We start from the raw sequence: 25,938 nt of genomic DNA, 5'->3' as shown, positions 1-25,938 counted from the left end.
CCTGGCGACAGCATTTGAGTGGGCAGAGTCCCACATAAATCTACATGGAATATAGAAGGAGTTCTGAAACACCTGTTTACTCCGATGCCATTATAGAAGATGAGTTTTTAATGACTTTTTAATTTTAATTAATTTTCTTGGTAAATTTTTGTTAAGAATAACTGTAAACATTTGTGTCAGAGCCTTCACTACTACAAGCACAGCAAATTGTAGACTGGAAATGTTTTACTTGTGTTTTAAAATGAAATATTTCCAGTCTACAGTTTGCTGTGCTTGAAGCAGTAAAGTCTCTGACACAATTGTTTACAGTTCAAATGTTTTATAGTTCCACAATTACTTACGGTCTCTGTTCCCTCCCCATTCGTTCTCCCCTAAACAAATCTCATGTCCGGTCTTCGGTATGAAATGCCTTCTCCTACCCTAGACACACTTTTATATTTGAACAGCCAAGTTCATGCCCTGTGCTGCCATTTGGAGCAACCAGTCTGGCCACTCAGCAACACACACACACACACACTGCCACCAATACTCTCTCTTTCTGGCGGTGGCAGCAGTGTATTAACATTTGGACAGAAAGCAGAAAAGGCAGACTAAGGATCAGAACAGACAAACTGTTAAAGACACCTTTTGGGCATCTTGGGTGCATCTTGGGAGCATGATGTTTACACGCCACACTCTCCCAAGACTCCAGGAAGCCAACCGGAAGCCAGCTGGCTGCCAGACTTGGTGGCTTCAAAACACTGTGGTTTACATGCCACATTCTGCCAGAGTGTATTGAAGCCACCCTGGGTCTTTCCCAGTCCAAATAGGAGTGGATCTTTTCTGCTCCTGTTTGGGCTGGGTTCAAGGTGGATTAAGAATGTGGCGTATGTTTGTTGCAGCCCCAATCCATCTTCGACGGGGGCAGCGTCAAGGTAACCCTTCCTACCAGTCTGTTCTAGCCTTAACTTGGGCCCGTTACACACGGGCTAAAAGGTACGCGCGGAGCACGTACTAGGCTTAAGGCGGGGCGGTGCTTCCGCACCGCCCTAACCCTAGTGCGCGCTGCGCGCACACAAAATGGCAGCGTCCGTTCCACAGGGCCGCCGCCATTGATACGTCATGACCGCGCCGCCTCCAAACGAGGCAGCGCGGTTGTGACGTATTGGGGTCGCGGCAGGGCGCCTAGGGCGCCCTTTCTGTGACCCCGGAAGGAGCTCCGTTTCGGAGCTCTTTCCTGGTTTGGTCCGCTGGGAGCAGCCTTCACACGGCTGCGCCCAGCAGACCAAAGGAGAAAGGGACCAAACGGCCCCTTTCTCCTTCTCCCTGCAGCCTGGAAAGTTGTGGGTAAAAGGTATGAGGTAGTAAAAAAAAAATTAGGAAGAGAACTAGAAAGTAACTGAAAGTAGCTAAATCTTTCTGTATTTCCTGGGCCTGATAGTTCTGTTTTCACCTCTATGGATTCATAGAGTTGGAAGAGACTGCAAGGGCCATCTAGTATAACCACATATCATGCAGGAATACATAATAAAAGCACTCCTGGGATGTGCACCTGGGAAGCAGGAGGAGCCTTAGAATACGAGCTTCACAGGCAGTTAATCCACAGAGCTTCAAAGGAAGTTAATCTATTACCAGGGGAATGGAGCTGTGCTGGGCAGCCTCCAAGGTTCTCTTTCACATGCAGAGAAGGAACAGCCTTCTCTCAGCATCAATACACTGATAGTGACTTGTCCTCCATCAGTGATTTATTGGCTCTATGGAGCTTATTTCATGAACTTTAAAAGTGTTTCAAGCCTCCTGGGCTGGAGCTGTGACACAGGATGGAGGCAAGGATTATTGCATGCTAAATCGCCACCAAATCTCCACTTGCCATTAGCCCTGGGTCACAGCCATGCTCCGCCAGCACTTTTTAGAAACCAGAAAGCTTCCAGCTTCTAAAAAGTGCTGGAAGATTGTGGCTGGGACCTGGCTTGGACCTAGTCTGGTGGCAGGTGGTGATTAGGTGGCGATTTAGCATGTGATAATCTCTGCCTCTGTCCTGCATCCCAGCACCAGCCCAAGAGGCTTGGAATGCTTTTAAAATTCATGTGATATGCTCCTTAGTTGCTCCACATAATGTTTTTACTTGCTGTAATATACTATTTCCAAACTCTGTATAAAGGACATCCTGAGACCTGGAAAATTGCACTGCTATCTCTCTGTAATTTCTTGATATCTGTATTACCTGCATTGGGAAATGGATACCGTGTTTCAAGGGGCATTTTGAACTTGAGAGAAGAAATTTGGCCCATGAAATGCAGTGTCTGGCTCAGAATAGTTGTTGGGTTTTTGGTCAGTGTCTCCATAGTTCCTCTGCTTGTGCTTATGGTCTACTGCTTTAAGTAAAGATTATGAGTCTTGCTTTCACTACTCCAGTGAAAACAAAGGTATAGCGGGGCCTTGATGTCTACTGGGGTTTGGTTCCAGGACACACACACACACCCCGCTTTGATAGCAAAATCCATGAATGCTCAAATGTAATTTTATACAATGGCATAGTAAAATGGTGTCCCTTATATAAAAACCAAGCTTTGTTTTTTGGAATTGTTGTTGATGCTGTTGTTAGGCATATTAGGAATATACAATACTTAACAGTAGTATCCTTCTTCAGGTAGGTGATTGAAACATCTTTTCAAATGGTGCCTCTAACACTAAAATATGGGTTTATTTCTTTATTTCATTTATAACCTGCTCTCCACCAAGTTACAGAACAATAAAACTGTCCTGCCTGCCAACCATTCATCCATTTGCCAGTTCAAATATTCTCTGGTGCATAGGGACTGTACTCCTGCTTGGACCAGAGATGAAAGTACAAGTTTATGTCCAAGAAGAACATGTGGAGTGTGCACAAAACTCCATTTGATTTGGACCCCACTTACACTTTGCTTGCCAAGACAGAATTTCTTCCATTACTGGAGTGTAGATGAGTGGACACTACTGTGGGAGATTGTGGTTTTGCATGTTGTTGAGCATGATTTTCTTGAATGGAGAACATCTGGTTCCTAATATTGACATTTTTTTAAAGCAATGTTACACTAAAGATACATCAAAAGGTTTTTCAATCAAACTTGTTTCAGCCTTTTATTATAGTTGATCTCAGTGGTGGAATACCCTCTCCAGAAATGTCATTCTGTGAATTAGCAAAGTTTTTTTTATTTTTTTATTTTCTCAGGCTCTTTAAATCTTTAATTTTTCCATCTTTAAATCTCCAATTTTCTAGTAGTGTGCTGTGGTTGTATAGTATTGTAAAAATTATTCCTTCTGTTACTGATACTAGTTTATTAAAGTAATGATATTTTAATCTCTGGTTCCTTTGTTCTACTGCTCTAGCATTTTTTAAAATTTAATTTGTTTAATTGTTTACATGTCACAAACCCAAGTGAGTGTGGTGCAGTGGTTTGAGTGCTGGACTATGACTCTAGAGACCAGGGTTCAAATTCCCACTCAGCCCACTGGGTGAACTTGAGCAAGGCACACTCTCTCAGTCTTGAAGGAAGACAAAGACAAGCCCTCTCTGAACAAATCTTGCCAAGAAAACCCAGTTTTAGGTTCATCTTAGGGTCATCATAAGTAAGAAATGACTTGAAGGCACACCAGATTAACAACAAATGTCACATAGATAATTTATTATTAGGTATTAGGAACCTCCTGAGAGTAAGAGCTGTTTGACAGTGGAACACACTCCCTCAGAGAGTGGTGGTGTCTCCTTCTTTGGAGGTCTTTAAACAGAAGATGGATGGCCATCTGCCAGGGGGGGTTTGATTCTGTGTTCCTGCATTGCAGAATAGGGTTGGACTGGATGGCCCTTGTAGTCTCTTCCGATTGTATGTTTCTACTTGATAAATAAAACAGCAAAAAATCTCTTTATGTGTGTGTGCACTCTGTGTTCTTTACTTTCCTGTCTTCCTTCCTTCCTTCCTGCTTGCCTTCTCTTCCCCCTCACTCTCTCTTTTATACACTCACACAGAGAGAGAGAGAGAATTTTATAAAACTCTGACAAAAAGAATTCATTTTCATCATCTCTTCCAGTTTAAAATAAACATTTAATGTAAAAGAGATTTCTTCCATGCTTTTACTGGAATAGAGTTCAGAACGTGCTATTCTGAGAGGCCTTAGCAATGTGGTTTTTGCTTATAGCAGATAATATGAATAAACATATAAATGTCAGCATTGAACTGTCCCTCAGTACAGAATGTGGAGAATTTAGGAGGAGGAAAAGAGGAAAATGAGATACTTTTTAGATCATATTTTTCCAGGCCACATTAAAGGACTTTATTCTTACAGTGTTCCAGTCTTTTAACAACAGGGCAATCCTATACATGTTTAGTTGGTAGTAACATCCTGTAATTCGACAGGTGACTTGAGCGCATACACAAACAGACACGTGATCCATTATGTCCAATGGAACATACACCCAGATAAGAACCTCTCTCCAGTTCTAAGAGGTGGGCAAATTTGTGGCCCATAGCACCCCTATGTGCACCCCTTGGGACACACACACACACCGAAGACCTCTGCAGTCCTCATTCCCACCAACTCTTTCTAAAATGTGGGGACTGACTTGTGAGCAATTGTCTGTCCCCCAAATTAACCAAAACTGCCTAAGATTGCAGCATTTTTCTTCTTCTGACTCTGCAAAGCCCCACATATCACCCCAAAACACCTTTTAAAAGGAGAGGGAAATGTCCCAGGGTGAGCAAAAATGATGGTCAGGGGTGACATCACATCACTTGCTGGTGTGGCCCACTGGACAGGCACTGAGAGGTAAAATGGCCCCCACCCTAAGTGCAGTTGCTCACTTCCTTTATAATTAAATGTCTAGTAAATTGAATTATTATTTCTGGAACCTTGTTACTAAGTTGAAAAATCATTAAGAAAATGTCCATGCAGAATGACATGTTAACAGAGTTGTGACCAAACATGTATAAAGCAGTGCATTGTCTGCCAAAATTGATGGGAGTGAACCTCAAGTGACAGGTTCTGAGCATTTCAGAGTAAAATTGACGTCACTTCCAAAAGAAAATGTGTAAGAAAAGAAACTACGGTACTTCCTCCTGGTTCATGGACTTGGGATCTGCGGTCTTCATTACTCATGGAGAACAAGCTGGGGGGGGAGACAAAATGGTGTGCACACCCACACTGTGTGCACAGGGTCACATACAGGAGTGGGCAACCATTGAAATCAATGGGACCCCAATATCGGCAATTTTTCTGATTTGCAGGGGAGGGGGGTCTGAACAGATCCCCCATGAATCAGAAGGGACAAGTGTAGTAACTTGCAGTCCTAGGCACAGTTATTGGAAAAATTATACTAGTGAAAATGCACATCGCAATTAGCTAGGTTCATCTAAAAGTCAGGAACAGCTTTTTAAAAACTTGTTTTTTGACTGGCTTTATGCAGCAACTATAAATCCGAGTGCTTGATGGATGTCACAATAAAAAAGTGTATCCACGCTGCACGCTTACAGGAGTTTGATACCACTCCATCCTATGGTATCCTAGCTTTTGTAGCTTGGTTAGGTACAGAGAATTCCCAATTGCACTCCCCCTCAAGTACAGTGCTTTCTGGCATAGAGTTCTATATAACTCACTAAACTACAAATCCCAGGATTCCATTAGACAGTGCCAAGTGTTATAATGGTACAGTGTGGTGGTTAGGCCAAACCATGGATGAAATATCCATCATCTGTTTTGCCCTGCTCCTTCTTGTAAAACTGGTTTAGTCTGGTATTCTGTTGGTTAGTTCCAACAAGAGTAGACCCATTGAATCAGTTATTGAATGGTGAGTCAGCATCTGGGTCAATCCCACTGATTCAATGTCTCCACTGTAGTTAGGGCTAACAATAGAATCTGGGTCTTAGAGAGATGTTTGAGCAATCCCAATTTCTAATCTCATTATGAGACACACAGTAGTGGCATGGTGTCTATCTGATATAGATACCTGGAACTGTGCCTAAACATGCATGTTAAAGTGCCTCCATATTTTTTTTAAGAAAGGGGACTTAAGCACCAGTGGAAGGTGCTTAATCTATTTTTTAACAATTTCTTATCCACTTTAGTTACTCACTTAATAAAGCTGCCTGTTCCTCTTAAGATCTTTATTTGAAGTAGCAAATAAATTTGCTATTTGAAAAGGAAATGAGAAACAAAATCCCTTCAACTATGCAGAGGTATATTGTCCCAAGGAATACAGCCAGTGACCCACAGTCATGTCCCTGTAAGACATCTTAAGAAATCCATCACAGTGTATCATAGCAAATACATATGAAAACAATCTTGACAGCTCCTTTACAATAGGAATTGTTCTTGAAAATAATTACAGGAGTTCTGTCTCAAGAAATATCCATTAAAATAAAACACTGCAAATGTTTTCCCTATGTGCACAAGAACAGTTTTTAATGCACCATCTTAATATAAATTTACCACTTTTGGTTCCACGATAAGGTAAACACTTAGGCCCCATACAGACAGGCCAAAATAAAGCTGCTTCAGGTCACTTTGGAGGTATGCTGTTTAAATGATACATGTGTACTAAGAGTCTGGAAGCCATACCAAAGCCACAGTCCAGTCCTAAGGACTGGAGTGCAGCTTTGGTGCAACCTCCAGACTCTTAGTACGCATGCATAATTTAAACAGCATACCTCCAAAGTGACCCGAAACAGCATTATTTTGGCCTGTCTGTATGGGGCCTTAGACATGAACAATAATGTGAGTCTTTCAAAGATCATAGTGGTTTCTTACTGTCAAGATTGCTCCACCAGCAATAAACCAACATACACATGGGAAGTAAGTAATCACATAGAGGTCCACCTGAAGTAAGGGGGATGGTTCTTGGTGTGCGGACACCTGGATAGGCCAAATTGGACCTGATCAAGCTGTCCACATTGCCAAAAAAAATAAAAATAAAATAAATCTAGAAGTATTCTGGGATTTCTTCTGATTTGCTTGCGTTGGAGCAAAGTTAGGTTAAGAGCTGAAAACATGCATCCTCCCCAGAAGTAGCAGTAGAAAGCAATACACTTCAGCCTTCATACCATTTTTACAGTTACAACTGATCTGAGAGAACAATATAAAATAATGTTTCAGATGCTGAACCCGGAATAGGGAGACCCAAACTCAAACCTCTGCTTGGTCATAAAAATTATCATCTGCATTTGTCACCTAACAAACCTACCTTACAGGCTTCTCCATTGCTTCTGGCACTCTACTACTCACACTGCTTACTCTACCATCCCTGCTGCTCCTTCTCTCCTTTCACATGGAACCCTCATAGTGCATCTCCCCTTCACTTTTCATGTGCCATTTTCACATTGCTAACTCTCCCTTTCCTCCCACTTCCTCCTTTTTTTTCACCTTGTACCCTCACAGTGCTCTCCTCCCTCCTATCTTATTGCACACTGATGCTTTCACCACTCACCTTCCATTCTGCCCCCCCCCCCTGCTTCTTGCACTCTTTCACTCACTGTCTCTTCCCTCCTACTTTCTCCCTCACCTCACCACATGCCCTGCATGGCCTACTGTTCTTTCTCTCATGCCTAACTGGCAGGGGTGGATTTGTTTCTTGCAAAACAATTCCACAGAATAGTAGCACCACATTTTACCCCATATCTTGCCTCCTGAGAATGATAATGATTTCTTTTTCTTCTTTTTTTTTAAAAAGGAAAATTAATAAAAAAATTAAAAATTAAAAAAATTAAAAAAGAAAATTTGGAATATAGTCCAGGTGATAGTCCAAACAGACATTGTTTGGCATGTCTAGAATGGCATGCCTAGAATCCAGGTAAACCCCAGTAAACCAGGGATAAAACCAGGGATAAAACCAGCCCTAAAAGTCAGTCTTTTAATAGTTTACCTGTCTCTCATCTTTTACTGTAATACTATCATATCATTAAATATTCTCTTCTCAAGGTGGGTGTATTTGTATAGAAAGGCCTCACACACTGTTTTAGACATTCCTTCACAGCCATAATTTAAAAGTCTGTTTCCTCTAGTCCTTAATTATGCTGAATTATAATGTGATTTTACAGGCTAGACCATTCAGGTATGCGAGTGGTTCTAAAAATGTGTCATGCTTAACAATTCTATTATTAAATCTAAGACAGAAGACATCTCAGTCTCACAAAAGATCACCCACCCATCAAATCCAATGGCCTTTTGCAAATCTAAACTTTAATGTATACTTATACTGGCACAATTAGGGATGGCACAAATATTGAGATGAGATAGCTTGAAATGAGAACTCTTCTTGTTCAAATACCTGTCTTTGGTTTGAGAGAGATCCAGACTTAAATCCCCATTTATTGCATTCTGTAGAAGCAACATGGAAAAAAGAAGCAGAAGGTTTTTCTGTATTTTTTTTTAGTATTCACAGACTGCACAAGCACATTTTCTGAAAATTATGATTATTGTTATATGATTTCATGGACTTCTGAAATTCATGAGCACTAAGGGTGCATCTTCACTGGTTGCTTAATCCGGGGCCAGTCTGGATCATGTATTCGTATTTGTTGTGTCAACTTTTGCACAGACTGCACAAGCACATTTTCTGAAAGTTATGATTATTGCTCTGTGGTTTCATGAATTCTGAAATTCATGAGCACTGAGGGTACATCTATACTGGCCACTTAATCCAGGGCCTGTCCAGAGCATTATGTCCCAGACTGGCCCCAGACTGACGAATATGCCAACCACATGCACCGGGATAAATATAGTGTGGCACAATGTTATTGTACACACTGGCCAAGTGGGGCTGTCACCACCGCATTGGCCCCACTGGCTTGTCCTCTTTCCAAGTGGCCACCGCTGCTTCTTCATGGGTAAGAGTTCTATGTAAAGCCAGCCTGGTGTGCCTCTGCTTCTACTGAGGATGGAAACAGACATCGTGATGAATGATCAACAAGAAGTCTGGGCACACATTTCTGTCCTCAGCAGTAGCAATGGAATGAGGCCAGGCTTAGCTTATGCCTGCCAGGAAGTGGCAGCTTTGAAAACCCACAATTCCCAGCACTGCTCAGCAAGGGGAAAGGAGATAGCATGGTTCAAGGTCCTTGGACAACTTGATTGGGTTGAATCAGTTGTCCAATGTCCCATGGGAGTTAGATGTGAAATTTATTTCCTCTTCTATACTTCCCTTAAGGTGCTAGAAAAGTGTAATGATACAAGTTTCAGAAATGCTGAGAAAATGTATGACAGCCAATATGAAACATTGCTCAGATTTAGGAGAGACTGATCTCTCTTAGAAGTCAGGCTGTTAAGATAAATGAGACATGTGTTTATGGTAATAAAAAGAGGTCAGGAAATTAGTCTTGCTGACCTGGGAATCTGTAGTCCCCAAAAAGTAACATTTCAAAGCACTTAATTATGACCTGTTAAGATGGAGCAGCCAAGCATGAAAGGAGCAAGTGCAGAGCTCCCTTACTCCACAGTTGTTCTTTTTCCGTGTTGTGTGTGTGTGTGTGTGTGTGTGTGTGTGTGTGTGTGTGTGTGTTGAGAGGAAGGTCTTGGGCAGCATTTGTTAATTGTGGCAAGACTCTCTAAGAGCTGCACTAACTGCAAAATATAAAAAGCAAACCTAGAAGCAGTTAGATGTCCATTTCTACTTTTGAAAGACAGATAGTTTATGTGTTCTAAAGTGCAAGGAAGTCTGAAAAGGATCAGTTGTTGCCCCTTGAAATTCAAGAGCTGCAGTTCCCCCTCCCCTTATCTAAGAGGACAGCAGAAGAGGCCAAGTGGTTTACCAACTGTATAGTTAGTACACTTGGTTTCCACTGTAACTGTCATGGTTCCAGCCTATGGAATTTTAGGATTTGTACTTTGGTAAGGTACCAGATATTCTCTAGTGTACTCCTCTGAATTCTTCTGAATATTAGCCTCTGTCAGAAAAAATTAAGTAATTCACAAAACTGCATATCCCATGATTCTATAGGCTAGAACCATGACAGTTAAAGAAGTCTTAAAGCACTATGATTGTGTTGTGTAGGTACGTTGCTGAACTACATTATATTTCTGGTTTATAGAAAGTGGCATGTGTCTTTTGTAAGGTGGCCTAGCTTGAGCTTCCTATGGATAATCTGCTTGATATTTTGCTTAAATACATGTTAGCTGGGCATTGTACTTCAGCAGGTAATGTTTCCAAACTCTACATCTCTATGTATCACTTTCATCTTTACACCTTTTCTGCTTCTATTTCCCCTCTCTTCCACCAGGCACCCATATATACAAATACTTCCTATTCAGTAACAGCATTAGTCACCTCATACCTTGGTATCAGAGGCCAAGAAATTAGCTTCTGCCCCTTTTCTAAAACAAACAAATCAGTAATGTTTTGCCTGAGCTTTTCACCTTTGGATTATGATGAGAATCTGTTGCCTGAGGCCACTGACTTTGCCTGCTTCATGCTACTGTTAACCTCATACTTCTGCTCTTTTATATACACCACTCAGTTTTGGATGTCATATCTTTGTTGTCTTTTCTACTCAGCTGACACTTTCTGTTCTGGGAGCCAACACTCCTAGGGTGATGTGCAACAGTGAATGAATGTGTTCAACCACATAATGCAAAATTATTAAACTATAAGTGGACGATATAATGCCTTTACCTGGCTTGTGAAAATGTCAAGAAAGCAAAATCTATACATATAGACTGAGAAGATTTGTGTGTATTTGAATTTCCTGATGATTCTCTCCAGAAAAAAAATGGGAAGAAAGTGGAATTTGGGACATTGCATAGCAATATAGTAATTTGTATCAACTGTCACATTCTGCAGGCTTCTGGAGATAGGAAACATGTGGCCTTATCCCATGCAAATCAGGAAATCCCTGCAGATTGGAATGAGTAGGGCTTTGCCAATTCTTACGCCATCTGAAGATCTACTCTTTCACTATTACAGTGAACTGTATTTTGTCTCACGTTAGAAGAACCAGTTCAAATGATGATGATAACTTTCTCATTCCTGTATCATTTATTCTCTGACACGTTACTCATCGTGGTTGTTTTGAACTCTCTGAGCTGAAGTTTAACTGCATGCTTTATGAGCACTAATACTGCAGCAAAAGCATGTACATTGGAAAGAGGGGGCAGAAATATTCATGTTACTTATTGTGATGCCAATTTGTCAAGGAAGATAGAATGAAATTTTGTCTGGCCCTTTTTTCCTTTGCACCATTCCTGTCCATGCCTCAGTCCCCTGTCACTACAATGAGGGTTTTGTATTGTTACATCTTAAGATATTTTAGGGATCAAGATAGCTTTACATGAAGCTGTCAGTCCCATGCCATGGTAGCCTGGACATTGCAGCTTTCTGGGGATTGTTTCCTGTGTCCATTTTTTACTTCTAAAGGAAATTCAATTTAACCGTCATTCTGAATACCATCTCTTCCCTGCCCTCCAACTTATTTGGCATCTTCATTTGAAAGGAAAGAAGCAGATTCTTTTCTGTCAAAACACTGTAAAAATAATTCCATTCTGTCTCAACTGGTAATAAGCATGCACTGACTGGTACACCTTAATAAACCGGCATCCCTAAGGACCTGTCTGTCTGCGCTTGATCAGAAGAGCGTGTGGCTTTATTCAAACCATATGTACTTTCTAAAACATAATGAGATGCATAATCAGTGTTTGCAGCTATTAAATGTGCATTTGATTTGATATATATTACACAGTATTCTTAACCATACTGTTACTGAACAGAAACAGCCCTGTTTTGTTCCACACTCCCCTAAATGCAAGTTAGTTTCTGGTACCTTTGATAGAAACAGCTTCTTAGTGAAAACAATGGATCTTTGGCATAAGATGTTATAAGTAATCGCCTAGAACAAGTACCTTTCTCTGTCTTTATTTTTATCATGAGGGTGTCACAAAAATATGTTTCAAAGGTAATGAGTATGTAAAAAAGTTGCCTTCATAGTTAATGAACAACGTTTTGCTGTTACTTTCAAATTTATTTTCAAGGCCATTTTTACAATCAGTGTGAAAAGAATATTTCAATTTTTATGCCATTGTCTCATCAACCACCAATCTTTTTTTAAGGAAATGGAAGATTAGTAATATTTGAAGTAATGTAGCAAGTTACTTTTACAGACAGTACAGCGCAGGCAATATCTAAATAACCACTGCTGAGTGATTTTGCTATCCCTGAGCAGACAGATCTGCTGCTCATTCACTACGTGAATTTCCTATCCCAAAATGGTCAGTTGCAAATCACACCTGACTATGAAGGCTATTTTTTTTGTGTAATCCTCCATCCCAGTCCTGTTTGAAACCTTAATAAAATTTTGCAGAAGGCTACTTATTTTGGTTCCTGGTTTTTAAAAAAGACATTTGAATGCCTGAAACAGGCTGAGGGAATTTTATATAGATGGTACATTATGTGACTCATGCTGCATCTACACTGCAGAGTTAATGTGCTTTGACACCACTTTAGTTGCCATTTTTGAATGCTATGGAATTCTAGGATTTGTGAGATTTAGCTTTCTCTTTCAGAGAGCTCTAGTGCCACAATAAAAATACAGTACAGGTCCCAGGATTCTATAGGATGGAGTCATTTTTATTCATTTTTTATTTAGAGTACTTATACTCTGCTTTTCTGTCACAGAGGTGCATTACAGACCGCCCTAAAGCGAGCGGTCTGCCGCTGCCGCCATTCGCTGCGGAGGGAAGCCCCAGCAGCCAGACTGCGAGGCTTCCGGCCGCAGCAAAAAAGGAGCACCGAAATGGCGCTCCTTTTCAAAACACGGAAGTGGCACCGCGAGGGGCGAAGCGTGCCCTCGCGGCATCACTTCCGGTGTGTCACATCTGGACGCTGTGCGTCCAAGACGGAAAAATGGCAGCGCCCATGTGGATGGGCACTGCCATTTAGGACGTGCTCCGTGCGTGTTGGGAACAGGGCCGGTTAGGAAGGGGCAACCCTTCCTAACCCTAGGACTCGTGGAGTGCATCCTAAATGGTGGTCTGTAACCCGCCAAAATCTCACAGAGCAGCTGTCATTCAAACGTCATTAGTGCTTCATTGTGACAGCAGCCATAGAAGTTTCTGGAGGCTCAACTATTTTAGAAAGCATTGGATCTATCAGAGCAGGGCTTGGGCTATTGGAGTCCACATGAAGCCCAGGGACAGAGAAACGATGAATTAGTTTTCAGTCATTTAAATGAAAACAAATTATGTTTTGAAACTAACTTTCCAAGCTCTGGAGAAAAATATACTGTCATGAGTCTGAAATGTCATTTTACAAGAGATAGCAGAGAGGCTGAGCATGCTAGGTAATAGATTCTAAAGTAACATTAAATTGTCTTAAAAGAATATAGTAATTTCATTGGAATGCCACATCTAAAGGATGCTGAAGTCTACATCTTTAAATCAGGCCAAAGGTCTTTTGATGTTTCAGATAGATAAGATTATTTATTTATTGATGTTTCAGATAGATAAGATTATTTATTTATTTATTTATTTAGTTAGTTAGTTAGTCCCATCAGTCTGCAAGGCACTTTATATGAGTAGTTTACAATTGTTAATCTGACAGTTGTCTGCTCTCAGGTTTACAATGAAACATGATATAAATCACAAGGAAAGAGGGAGAGGTACCAGTTGATCAGGGAATAACATACAGTAGATGCTGGCTGCTCTTTTGTCCCTCCAAGGGCATGCCAGTGGCAGTTGGGATGGAGGAAGGCCTTTCATAACTGATAGAAGTGTACCTCCCGGTTGGAACTAAATAAAAATAAAATACAAGTGCTAAGCCATTGTCTCTTAAAAGGTCAGTAGCTTGTGGTACAACTTGGGGCTCCTTTCTGTGTTCTAGGGATTTCAGGTATGAGTGGTTGGTTAGAGGAGACTGCAGGGCTCTAATGATATTCAAAAGTCAGTAGTCCAACCTCTCCTTGAAAACTCCCAAACTTAACCTGTTGAACAATTTTCCTCCCATGTTCTAACAAGAAGCCTCTCTCAAAATGACTACTTTTCTGCTGTGACTCTACTGATAGCATGCTGTTTAAAAAAAAGTCCATCCAGGCCCCTTTTACACTATGCCAGCAGTACTCAAATGTTTTACCCTTGGGAGCCTCCCTTTACATCTATATGAATGAATAAAAATATTTTATTTAGTGTGTGTATTTTGATTTGCACATTCTTGTCTATTTGTATTTTAACATTTTATAAAGAAATAACATTGTTAAATTTAGAATAGTTTTATTTAAGTAAATTCACTATTTAACTCAACTCATCTGTTAATGTTATACATAAGAAAGTTTGAAAAGAAGGGGGAGAGGAGGAGGAGAAGGTCAGAGGAGAAGGGCCTCTAAGTCTCACACCCTTCTTGAGTGACTCTCACAGCCCTCTGGGGATCCTGCCCCACCATTTGACAACCGCTGAACTACACAATAATAGCACTATGATTCCACTTTAACTGCTTTGGTTCCATCATAAGGAATTCTGGGAATGGCAATTGAGGGAGGGGTGTTTAGAATTCTCAGCCAGGGCACTCCAGTGTCTCTGACCAGACTGCAAGTCCTGGAATTGCATAATGACATTAATAATAATAATAATAAATTTTATTTATATCTCCTGCTTCTCCCTTCGGATCGAAGCAGGATTACAACAGTAAAAACATCATAAAATACATATAAAAACATCAATCAAAAATAAAAAGGGGAAGAGTTGTTACAGTATTGTTCACAGTCATAAGAATCGAGTCATTATATTCAGATGTTCAAAATCAGATTAGAGGAGATCTGTTGGATAGGCCCGCTGGAAGAGATCCGTCTTCAATGCCCTCTTGAAGGCTTCCAAAGAAGACATAAGATGGATCTCTTCTGGTAAGTTGTTCCAGTGTAACTAAGCTGCTGGTCAGCCAACTGAGCTCTAACCACTATGACTTCACTGCTGTGATTGAAATCTGCCAGATTGTTTTCTTTACCAAGCTCCTTCCACCCAAGTAGGTTGTGTGTTCTAACAGTGAATGAGCCACCACAGCTCTTATGAAAGAACAAGTGAGCATACTACAATCTAGCAAGGCAAGTGACCATCTAGGCAGGTGTGGATGAGAGCTGCGAACCAATCTGTCTGAAGGTAGGGTTGCCAGGTCAAGACTAATCCAGGCCTGAGATTTTAGTGCCCAAACCTCAGACATAGGGATGAACTCTTGTGGCATCAAAGGAGACTGGCCATAATGATGTAACAAATGGCTACTCTAGTTATGTCATTAACTATGACACCTTAAGCATCAACCACAGTTGGAAGAGTGTGCCATTCAACTAATGCTAATTTAAAACGAACAAGATCTAACAAGTGAGGATAATAAACATACTCTCACATTTCAAGACAGTGTTCTCTCCCTGATATTTATCCACATTGTCTTGAGGTCTGGAGGCTGAGCCCTGAGATTTGGCATCCCTACCTGAAGGGCATCGGTCTAGGGACAACTGACAAGATAGCTAAAAGTATAAAATACATAGGGAAAGTCATTATTCATGTTGCAGAAAGGGTGCCTGCAACAGTATACTAAAAATTATTTGAACTACATGCAACACTGAGAACATATTTGCTTTTCAAATGGGAAGGGATGTTTTTACCACACTGGGACTATCATGGTACTAGGATTTATTGTGTGTGGCAGATTTATACATGGGCTGTAATACATATCCCCACCCCACCCCACACTGAAAGTTTTATTGTTATTTTACTGTGTCTTGTGGGTGATACGTCCTACTTGCAGTATTGAAAGGTAGTTAGAGTAAGCCTTGGACAGTCACAAAATGAGGTCACACGGTAATTGAGTTCTTCTTCCAGTGTTTTTAAAGCTTGCTTGAGTATTTCAGTTTTTTGAAGAAAACAAATCCACATAAACATTAATCAGAAAAGATTATTTGGCAGAAGACAAAGCTTGTCCCTGACTTTAAGACTGTGACAGTGGAGACAGCAGGACAGTACACAGCAGGTTAATTTGTACATTTGTGTTTATTACTAGATAATTTGCAGCATTACGTGATTGCTTATTTATGTGTGTTGTGTTGTTTAAGTGTTGGACTAGAACTCTGGAAGACTAAGGTTTGAATCCTTGCTCAGTTATGGAAACCCACTAAATGACTTTGGGCAACCCACACTCCCTCAAAGGAAGGCAACGGTACCCCTCCCCAGTACAAATCATGCAAAGAAATCCATGTGATAGGTTTGTGTTAGAGTGGCCATAAGTTGGAAATGGAATAAAGGAACAAAACAATGACAACAACAACAGTTATTACAGAAAAAAAAAATACTTACAGCTTTCTTATATCACTTCAAATACCTAGGTTTCCAGTGGTGCCACTTCACATGACAATGTATGAATAATCAGGTTCAGCACATTCTGTGAATGGAGTCCTCAGATTTCCAGTCTGTTTCTTGTCCTCAGGGAGAAAAGGAAGAATCTCAGGGTGAGAGGACTATCTAGAAAAGTGTGTGTATAATTTGTTAAACTTGGGATCTCTCTGCATGGGCCAAATAAAATGTCCTTCCCATGTCCTCTGGACAGGGAATCTGGATGACACAGGATCCAATCCTCAGGTCTGCTGCAAACAGTCTGGATGACTTCAGGACCAAACTTGGCATGTAATACCCTTGTAACAGATTTTAAAAATTTACTCTTTGCTCCGGGTCTTTCTGGAGCACTCTATTGCAATGGGGGAATGTCTGTTTGCACACATGTCCCACTGTGCTGCCCGGCACAGGTCATGTGTCATTTGATTGTTGCTGGGTGCCTCATACTGACCTCAGAATGAATGATATGCTGTAGTGGCAGCCACAGCAGGTGGAGAAGGTCAGGGTAGCTTTGGCACCTCGATAATCTGGACTGCTCTTGAAGTATTCTGGCCTGTGGAGCCACCACCATGGTCCTTTTTATTTGAATGATATACTCTGTGTTGCTATTGTTGATATTTAATGACATTATCTGGGCCATCATTACGTATCACCATTGTGACCTCGCCCTTTCAGTGTAATCAGGGCCTGCCTGCTGTGACTGTAATGTTTTGGACTTTTCAGGGGGGTGCTCTTTCATTTATTAGATATTAAGATAATATAGGCATGGGACAGACCAACCAGAAAGGATGACCTGCCGGCGGCCTAATTTCCTCCAGAGGGAAGCTGCAGCTGCCAAACCACACGGCTTCCCTGCGGAGGAAAAAGAACCCAGAAAAAATGGGTTCTTTTTGAACCACAGAGGTGGTATAACAAGTGTGCCACTGGCACATTTGTCATGTAAGCACCATGCAGCAACGTGCGAATGCCGCACGGGGCTTACGTAACAATGGCAGTGCCTGTGTACACAGGGCACCGCCATTGTTATGCCATGTGTATGTACTAGGATTAGGGACTAGAATCGGTGCTGGTACGCAACTTGTTGGTGGTATGTACCACACCATAGTTATGTATGCACTGTGTATTAGATGTTACACAGTAAGGATCTGTCTGGAGGAGGTAAGAGAAAGCTGGGAAAGAGTGGCAATTGGTAGAATGTCTGAGGGGATTTGGAAAAATCTAGGATAACAGTGAAATGGGATAGAAGAGTTGCATCTGTCAAGATTAGTTAGTTAGAGTGGTGTTTAGGAGTTTGAGCGGCGAGGAGAGTGGGTCAGGGTTAGTTATATCCTAAAAGAAAGACTGAAAGATACGTGATTTAGGGGTCAAACAGATGGGCCAAATAAAACAATTTCCACCTGCTTTGAAGGCAGGGCATTTAGATGACACACACCTCCAAAGCGGGCAGAAGCCATATTGAAGCCACACTCGGGGGCGAAAAACAGGAGAAAAAGAAGCCAGGATATTCTGACTTAGCCCAAAATATGCATACCTTTGACCCAGCATAGAAACACATCAACATTGAAGATGATGGTCTTCTTTTTCTTGATCCTGGAAGGAAAGGAGAATGTTCACATTTGACCATTTTCATGAGTGTTTTTTGTGCACTTTTGTAAAAATGCACACTACTGGAATATGTGATAACTGTAGCCTTGTTTCTGTTGTGATCAGTAAGCCTGTTCATATGTATATGTCCTTGACTTGAAAAATGGAAATGGACAGAAAGAGCAAAAGGAAAGAGGAATTTGGTGCAACTGGAATTTTGGCAATAGCAAGGTATTCCAACATCCCTACTTCATATGTTCTGTATAAGACAATGCCCCAAATTATAATTTTTGTTTTTCTAATGTATTTCAGTTAGACATGCTCAGTTCAGCTTCATAGCATACATCACACATATATTGCTGTAAGTGAGAGTGTCTGTCCACATAACCTTAGCGTTTTGGCAGAAGAATCAGATTTATTTCAAATTAACCAAAAACATCTTTAACCATTAGCCTTTTTACATTTGTAGATTTGGTTAACATTTTAATGGAATTTTCTTCCAAAACTGAAGGAAGACTGAAAATGGATATGTGAGAACTTATTTGTTTGAATATTACATTAGGGTTTCTATTAGATTATAATTACCAGTGTATTATTGAATTAGTTGATTTGAATGTATAGTTTATTTGTTTGGAGAGGAGCATGTCCCTCAGGCTAAACTGTAAAAAAACCCTGTGCAAATTGCTTAATGTTCATGATGAATCCCCCCTCAACCCCCGTGCCTTGTATGGAAACACCAGTCTTTTGGTGGAAAGCGGGGAGGGGAAGCAAGCGCCATAATTCTTTGTGATCATGAACTCTGGTTTCAGTTGGATTATGCTAAGAATCCCTGCCATAGATCTTGGCAGGTTTGTTATGTTTCATATTTCCATTGTTAAGATCTAAAAACAGATCAGTTTCAATGACACCAGCTGAATTTGATATGTGTTCACAACGGAGCATAAACCAAGTACTTATAGGAGATGACAGAGGAAAAATTAGAAGAATAATACAGAGTCATACAGAGCTCTTTAAAGATCTAGAGAGGCTGCAACCAATTTTACAGTGTAGATGTGGCCTATGTTTTTACTGCCTTTGGGTTCTGTGCCATAATAGCAACCAGATTCCACAGCAAAAGGATATAATAAAGTGTACATGGCTTGTCTTCAGGATGGCTTTATCAAAAAACCTTGTCCATACACATAAAAACACACACACGTATTAGTGCATGAATAAATTTTTGAGATTCATAAACCACTTAACCTCTCTTGAGTACAATAATGAGCCCATTTAATTTCAGATGTTGTCTTGTCTTTATAAATTACAATTTACTTTGAATCTCTGATTTATGGCACGGGACCATTTGAAAAGAAGGCATACTTTTGAACAATTCTGCACTCATTTGAACAGGATAGTTTGAGGTACCCTTCTCATTTTCTGGCAGAATCTGCAATTGCTCTAGCTGCCATTTAGCCCATTTAGTAATATAATAATACTTATATTCTAAGTATCATATAATTTATAACAGACAAGGGAAATGTGAGAGTAGGCAATCATTCAGGAATTTGCCTGCAGTCCAATTAAGATGCTGCTTGTGTGTCTTGGTCCTGTCCAATGCTATTTTGTCAATGGTCCAAAACACACTGAAGAAAATTCCAGTTTGAGATCACTTTGACTGTCCTGGTTTAGTGCTAGGGAATCCTCAGAATTGTAATTTATTGTGGCACCAGAGCTCTCTGTCCGAAAGCTAAATGTCTCACAAAACTACAGTTCCTAGAATTCCATAGCATTGAGTCAGAGAATTAAAGCATTCTCAAACTAGGTTATTTCTGCAGTGTGTTTTGGACCAAAGTTTGAAAAGAAGCATCATGTAAAATGGTGCTGTGTTTGCTTTTTATGCCATTTCTGGTAATATTTTAGATAGTGTTACACTGACAGGAAGCCCTGAAGCTCAATGGTAGATGGCATATTTTGCATGTATTCCTGGCATCTACAAATAGAGATGAGGTTAACTTGTCTCTTTAACAGCAGAATCCATTGCCATTCATTGTAGTTAGTGCTGATCTAGTAGAATTACTTCATATAAGGGTACTTGCTATCACAACCAGCATTACTACCTGGCATCTTTGGATATCCTGGCAGGGCCCATCACTGACACCTACCCCTGGGACCTTTAAAACATGTTTTCTGGCCCAGGCAACCTGCTGTTCCTTGCAGTTTCGTGCAATGTCCCCAGTGTAATTTTGCTGTGAAGCATGATAGAAAATTAAAATGGCATCCCAGATCCCTGAGCCATTTGGCAGAACTGCTGCTCACCACTGCTGTCAGGTAGGCTTCCCAGGACCCACCAGTTACAGAGGTATCCCATCAAATGATCCCAAATGAGGCAATACTGATCCTATGATGTGATAAATAATCCCATCAATGTGCCTAACCACACTGCACTTTTTTTACAAACCCTGCTAAAACAGTCTGGGATTGGATCACATCATACTTTATAATTTTCAGACTCAGCAAAGAGCATTTTAACTAGGCTTCCATAAAAAGAATCTTAATAGGCATTGCAGATTCCTCTCTCTTTATAGTATCTGACTAGGGCAGCAACCAACAATACATCTAGTAGCCTAGGCAGCCAGTAACAGCCCATGCTATTCATATTGCTGTAGTGCCTACAGCAGTCACCGTATGGATTGCTATGCTGAGTCTGTTTCCTTTCTGCCAGCCATAATGCTGGCTTCCAACAATTTGGAATGGGAGCAGGAAGACTCGGATTCTACTATATGCAACAAGATACGTGTCCTGTATTAGTCCAGATGGGTGAGTGGAGGAGAACATTTCTTCAACAATGAGCATGAAGTAGCCAGTTTGTGATAAGATTTTATTCTTCCTTTGCCAACCCTGATCTCTATGAAAATTGTGAGACAGTTGCTGGTAAAAGTTTCTGTTGGTGCCAATGAGATTTTTGTTCCTCGTGCTAGTTGGAATGTAAGAGGCAGCATTCATAGAGATTATGGCTAGGGATAGCAGGGTAATACCCACAACTTAGAATGTTACTTTATGAAGCTGAACCACCATTCAGTGATGGAGGGCTTCATCATTTCTTTGTATTCAGTCATTTGAAAAATAACTTTCTAAGCTCTGGGCTAAAACCTATTCTTCCCACATGTTGCGATCCCCATAAAAAATCACTCAAGACTCTAACAATTAAATAAACAGAAAATTCTGGTGTGGTTGGGAGTGGCACACATAGCATCACATGTATTTAGGGCTCTAAAGTCTGATGATGTCATTCCACAATGTGAATACTTATAGTGTTAATATACTGTAAACAGCCATGAATCACTGTAATTATGCCTTTTGCCCTGGCAATGCCTTAGCAACTACACAGCATACTTCAATGCTTAAGATCCAAAGCAGGCCTGCATACCTTTTGACTCTGGCTCCTCTTCTGTTGTCCTCAGGCTGAAGGAGAAGAATCTCAGGGTAAGCACTGCCATGGAAAATGTGTGTGTGTGTGTGTGTGTGTGTGTGTGTGTGTGTGTGTGTGTGTAGTGCTCATTTGTTAGCCATATTTGAATGGCATATTCAGTGCATCTGTGGTTGATGCTTAAAGTACAGTTAGCCCTTTGTACCCACAGATTCTTTGTCTAAAAATTCAGCCAACCACAGCTTATACACACACACACACACACACACACACACACAAAAGCAAACCATGGTTTTTCTATTTCAGATAAGATACATCATTTGACAGTGGTCCCTTCCCTTATGCGGGGGATCCATTCCAGACCGCCCCCTCATGTAAGGGAAATTCTGCAGATGCTCAAGCCCCATTAAAGATAATGGGACTTGTGCCTATGACAGCATGTAGTGTGTGTGCCACAGGCACATGCTCCATTATTTTTCTTGGCACATGGCACCGCTTCTTCCGGCGTGGCTTCGCCCATGTATGACGCATGCACACTGTACTACACCACTGTATATAATGGAACTTGATCTTCCATTATATACAATGGTATCCCCAGGTCCTGGATCTTAATTTATCAGGCTTTATAGCATCACTAGGGTCTAGCCCCTGTAACAGGCAAGGTGTCCTTCTTGGGTCTCAAGAACTAACTTGGTAACCCTATATCAGATCAACAACAACACATTTTATTGATTAGTCAACTGATCGTATCAATAGAAGAGAAAATACAAAATACATAATACAAAATCTAAATGTTAGAATATCCAAATGCATACAAGGATAAAAAAATGATCATGCCTAAAAACCCATATAAAATTAACTAAAAAGTTAAAACAAATATAAGTAAAAGTTAAAAAAATATTATGTAAAACAAACTACAGTATATCAGATCAAGCAAGCCAACAACCAGTGACCAGTGGTGCTACCTCAGAACAGGGATATTGTCCAGCCACTAGATGTCATTGGCAGACCAACTTTGGTTTGCTGAGTATGCAGGCATACTCTAAAGTTCTAGAACCCACACATTTCCATTATCATTTTAGTATTGTTCTTTGTTTAACTGCTGAAAGTAGCACATGTCTCAGTAGTTCAACATCAGCCATGGAATGTATTGGTAAATCCACACCAAGGGACAATGCTGAGCATTTGAGCTACTAAGAAATGGATTTTGCCAAGGTCACCTGATGGAGACATGGCTGAGAGAAACTGTACCAAGATTTATGCTAATGTTCTGGAGCTGACATGTTATCTCAGCTACAGTCAATACATACTAAACAAAACCAGGGACATTTGAAGTAGAAAGGGCACCAGAGGAAACAGTTCATAAAACTGAAATCAGGATTACCCCCAATAGTCAAGGACACTTGAGAGTTAAGCCACTCTGTTCTTGGGAGCTATTCAAACTAAGTGGCCACTTCACTAAGACCATAGAGAGGCAACAGTAGAGAGATGTATAAGAGGGCTGTGTTTAAGTTAGTCATAGCATTGGAAACAGAGGCTTTGTAGTTGTATCCTGAGCTTAATAGACTCATGGAATCTGCATTAGAAACTTTATCAAGTATTGCCTCTTCCAACTAAAGTTTCTTAAATACTGCCTTGCAATTATGTCTCTTGGCAGAAGCACAACTTCCCATTCATTGAGGAAAGAATAACAAATCCATATGAATCACCATCTTACTTGTTAAGAATGCCAGAAAGATTTGAGATTTTTTCCGCTTACATATAGATCCCAATGTTACAGTTAAGTGTCCAGAACAAGTAATGGATTTGAAAATTGATTTATGTGAGGGTGGAAGGAAGCTGTTCGTTGGTGTGTACAGTGTCATGCTGTGAAGGCATTTATGTAACAGTGACTCAGGTTTGTTGTGTTTTTGAATGAGAATGATGTACAGTAAAGCCTGGGCTTTCCTTTTGAATGGAACATGAGGTGCAATTAAGCCCATAGCATATTATCTGTATAATAAAAATTCAGACATTGTGAATATTGTCTTTTAGTGAAAACCATATCACAACCTTTGCAGATACATGTATAAAAACAATCAATACCATTTTGTAGACAAAATACATTTTAAAAAATACAATGCAGAGTTCTATGTATTTGAAGCACATATTGACATGCTATAATTCCCGTCATTCTAGTATTTCTGTTTTCTGTGATGTGCTCAACATTTTATAAGTAATTTTCTAATATGACTCATTTTATTTTAGACAAGATTCAAAAGACACAAGCTACAGAACGAATTTAAGCCTTTAAAGACTTTATGTAACCAAATCCAATGAGATGTCAGTGCAATTATCTTTTACCTTATCAGAATAGATCATTGATCATCTTTATTCCCACAACTTTTTTTGCCATCTTTCCCACTTTTTTTTCCACTTGACTACTTTGCTCATAAATTATAATAATGATTTTAAAAGGTGGGGATGTTCTGAACTTATTTTCCCTCCAGGTACCAAGAAATCAAGACAAATTATATTCCTTGGTCGTTTGCCAATATCCTGACAAATATTCTGGGGCTTAAGAACTACAGGAAATCCATCTGACAGTCCTTTACTAAATTGATAGTTGAAGACATAAGATGCCGTTTAGATGGTCTACTCACATTACATGTTCTTTGTAGATTATTACATTATACAGTTTAGTATATTATTGCCAGAGACATATGGTAACCTGGGCAGTTGCTCCATAAAGAAGTCTTGAAAGGGGTTCCTTGAATGTTCAGCAGGTTCAAAATGCCAGTCATCAGTGTCCCACATCTGGAAAGCATATTTACTGGAAAAAATCTTCATATAATTAAGTGTGATTGAAGAAGACTTCAGAGACTTCATAAAAGGTGTGAAGCAGGTCTGTTTGGCCCAAAAGATGTATTGCATAAAACCTATCAATCTCTTTGGCCTTGATAAATTTTTTTTATAACTTGGTATCATTTGTTATCACACATGTGTATTGTTTTTGTGTGACATCATTTTGACTCCAACTTATGGCAACTTATGGAATACAGCTTTTTTGTCAACCTCAGGCCAGTATACCATGCTAACTCCCACATTTATTCAGAGGAGGTCCAGCACTGCCTTCCTTTGAAGTTGAGAGAGTGTGACTCACCCAAAATAACCATCAGTCTCCATAGTTGATCAGACATTCAGAACTTGATTTTCCAGAATCCTAATCCAGCCCTCAGACCATCCCACACTAACTCTCACATGTATGTTTGTTTGCTTTTTCCTCCAGTTTTTAAACCCATTCCATTCTCCAATTTATTCTTTGATTTACTCCAGTTTATGAGAACTGGAATTTTTATTTTTGTTTTTATAGGGCGGAGTAACTGAGAGAGGGATCACAAGGCAACTGTAATAAATACAGCTAGAAAGTATTATGTAAAAGGAAAAGGTAATTGTCCAATAGAAATAGGTTAGAAGTTCTTAGCACAGTGATGCTCAGAACTACAGGATATCGAATATGAATTTCCCCACTTTAGAAATCTGGGGCCTTTATGAGGCACCCAATTGTACCAAAGCTCACAACATGTTTGCAGCTGCTGCCCACTAGCCTTCTCTGACATTTTCGGCCTTCTTGAGTCACAGACGTGAAAAATCTCTTAATCCTTATTCAGGTATCCTGAGTCCATATGTGGTAAATGTGTAAGGAGTGTGTGTTCCCTGTTGCAGTTTCCACTTCCTCTCCACTTGCTCAGAGCAACATTTGGAATAAGAAGACCTACTTATCAGTGGACACTCTCCAAATGATCAGGGATGCTGATAATGGTGGTGTTTTTTAAAATTCCTTTCAAAATTATGTCCAGTGTGGAATATACTTTTCTCCAAGCACATTGTCAATATTTTTTATTAAGCTATACACCACAGTCCTGACCTCTGAACTATTTTCAAGTTGTGCTGATATTGTCTCTATACTAAGAAGAAACCTGAGATCATTCTATCTAATATATATGTGTGTGTGTGTGTGTGTGTGTGTGTGAGAGAGAGAGAGAGAGAGAGAGAGAGAGAGAGAAGTTACAAGTGTTTCCAGGCTCCAGACTTAATTCATCAGACACAAACCCTGAGCACCAGGTTATGCCTTTTCAGATTTACTGAGCAGACTATCCAGCCCTCAACATCAGTGGCTCTGAAATATACATGATTCTGATAACTGTTCAAGGCTGCAAAGAATAGTACCAGCTTCTTCATGAAGTAGTGTGAGATGGCCACCATAGGGAGCAGATTTAGAGTATCATGAAGAGGTAGGAAATTATGAGCTATTCGTTTATTAAGATTTTGTGAGGTGTTTACACCAAGAAAGGAAAAAGAAGGGCTTGAATTATCTTTTGCATCAGAATCCAAAATAACATAACTAACTTAGAGTACTGTGTACCTAAAGTTGGGGAGGGGGGGCATTTGGCATGCTACCTCAGGCACAAAGTGTCTTGAACTAATGATTCTAAAGAACTTAACATATGGACTTCTTTTAATTTTTTGTATTAGAAAGATTTTGATCAAAGTAGTATTGGGGTGCATCTACACTGTAGAAATAATGCAGTTTTACACAACCGTAACTGCTGTAGTTCCATCTTATGGAATCCTTGGATCTGTAATTTTACAAGGTCTTTAGA

The 25,938-nt window shown here is 40.2% G+C and overlaps 1 protein-coding gene across 2 annotated transcripts in view; it reads left to right on the top strand.

Moving 5' to 3' along the window:
• Window positions 1–25,938, top strand: part of LOC149312619 (semaphorin-3E) — a 208,306-nt gene that overhangs the window by 82,052 nt on the left and 100,316 nt on the right. The window lies entirely within an intron of this gene.

Source organism: Sceloporus occidentalis, unplaced genomic scaffold, assembly GCF_023333645.1.
Source record: "Sceloporus occidentalis isolate IW3139 unplaced genomic scaffold, rSceOcc1.0.p SCAF_5, whole genome shotgun sequence".
Taxonomy (NCBI): Eukaryota; Metazoa; Chordata; class Lepidosauria; order Squamata; family Phrynosomatidae; genus Sceloporus; species Sceloporus occidentalis.
The sequence above is the reverse complement of the archived record's forward strand: the minus strand, read 5'-3'. Positions and strand labels throughout refer to the sequence as shown.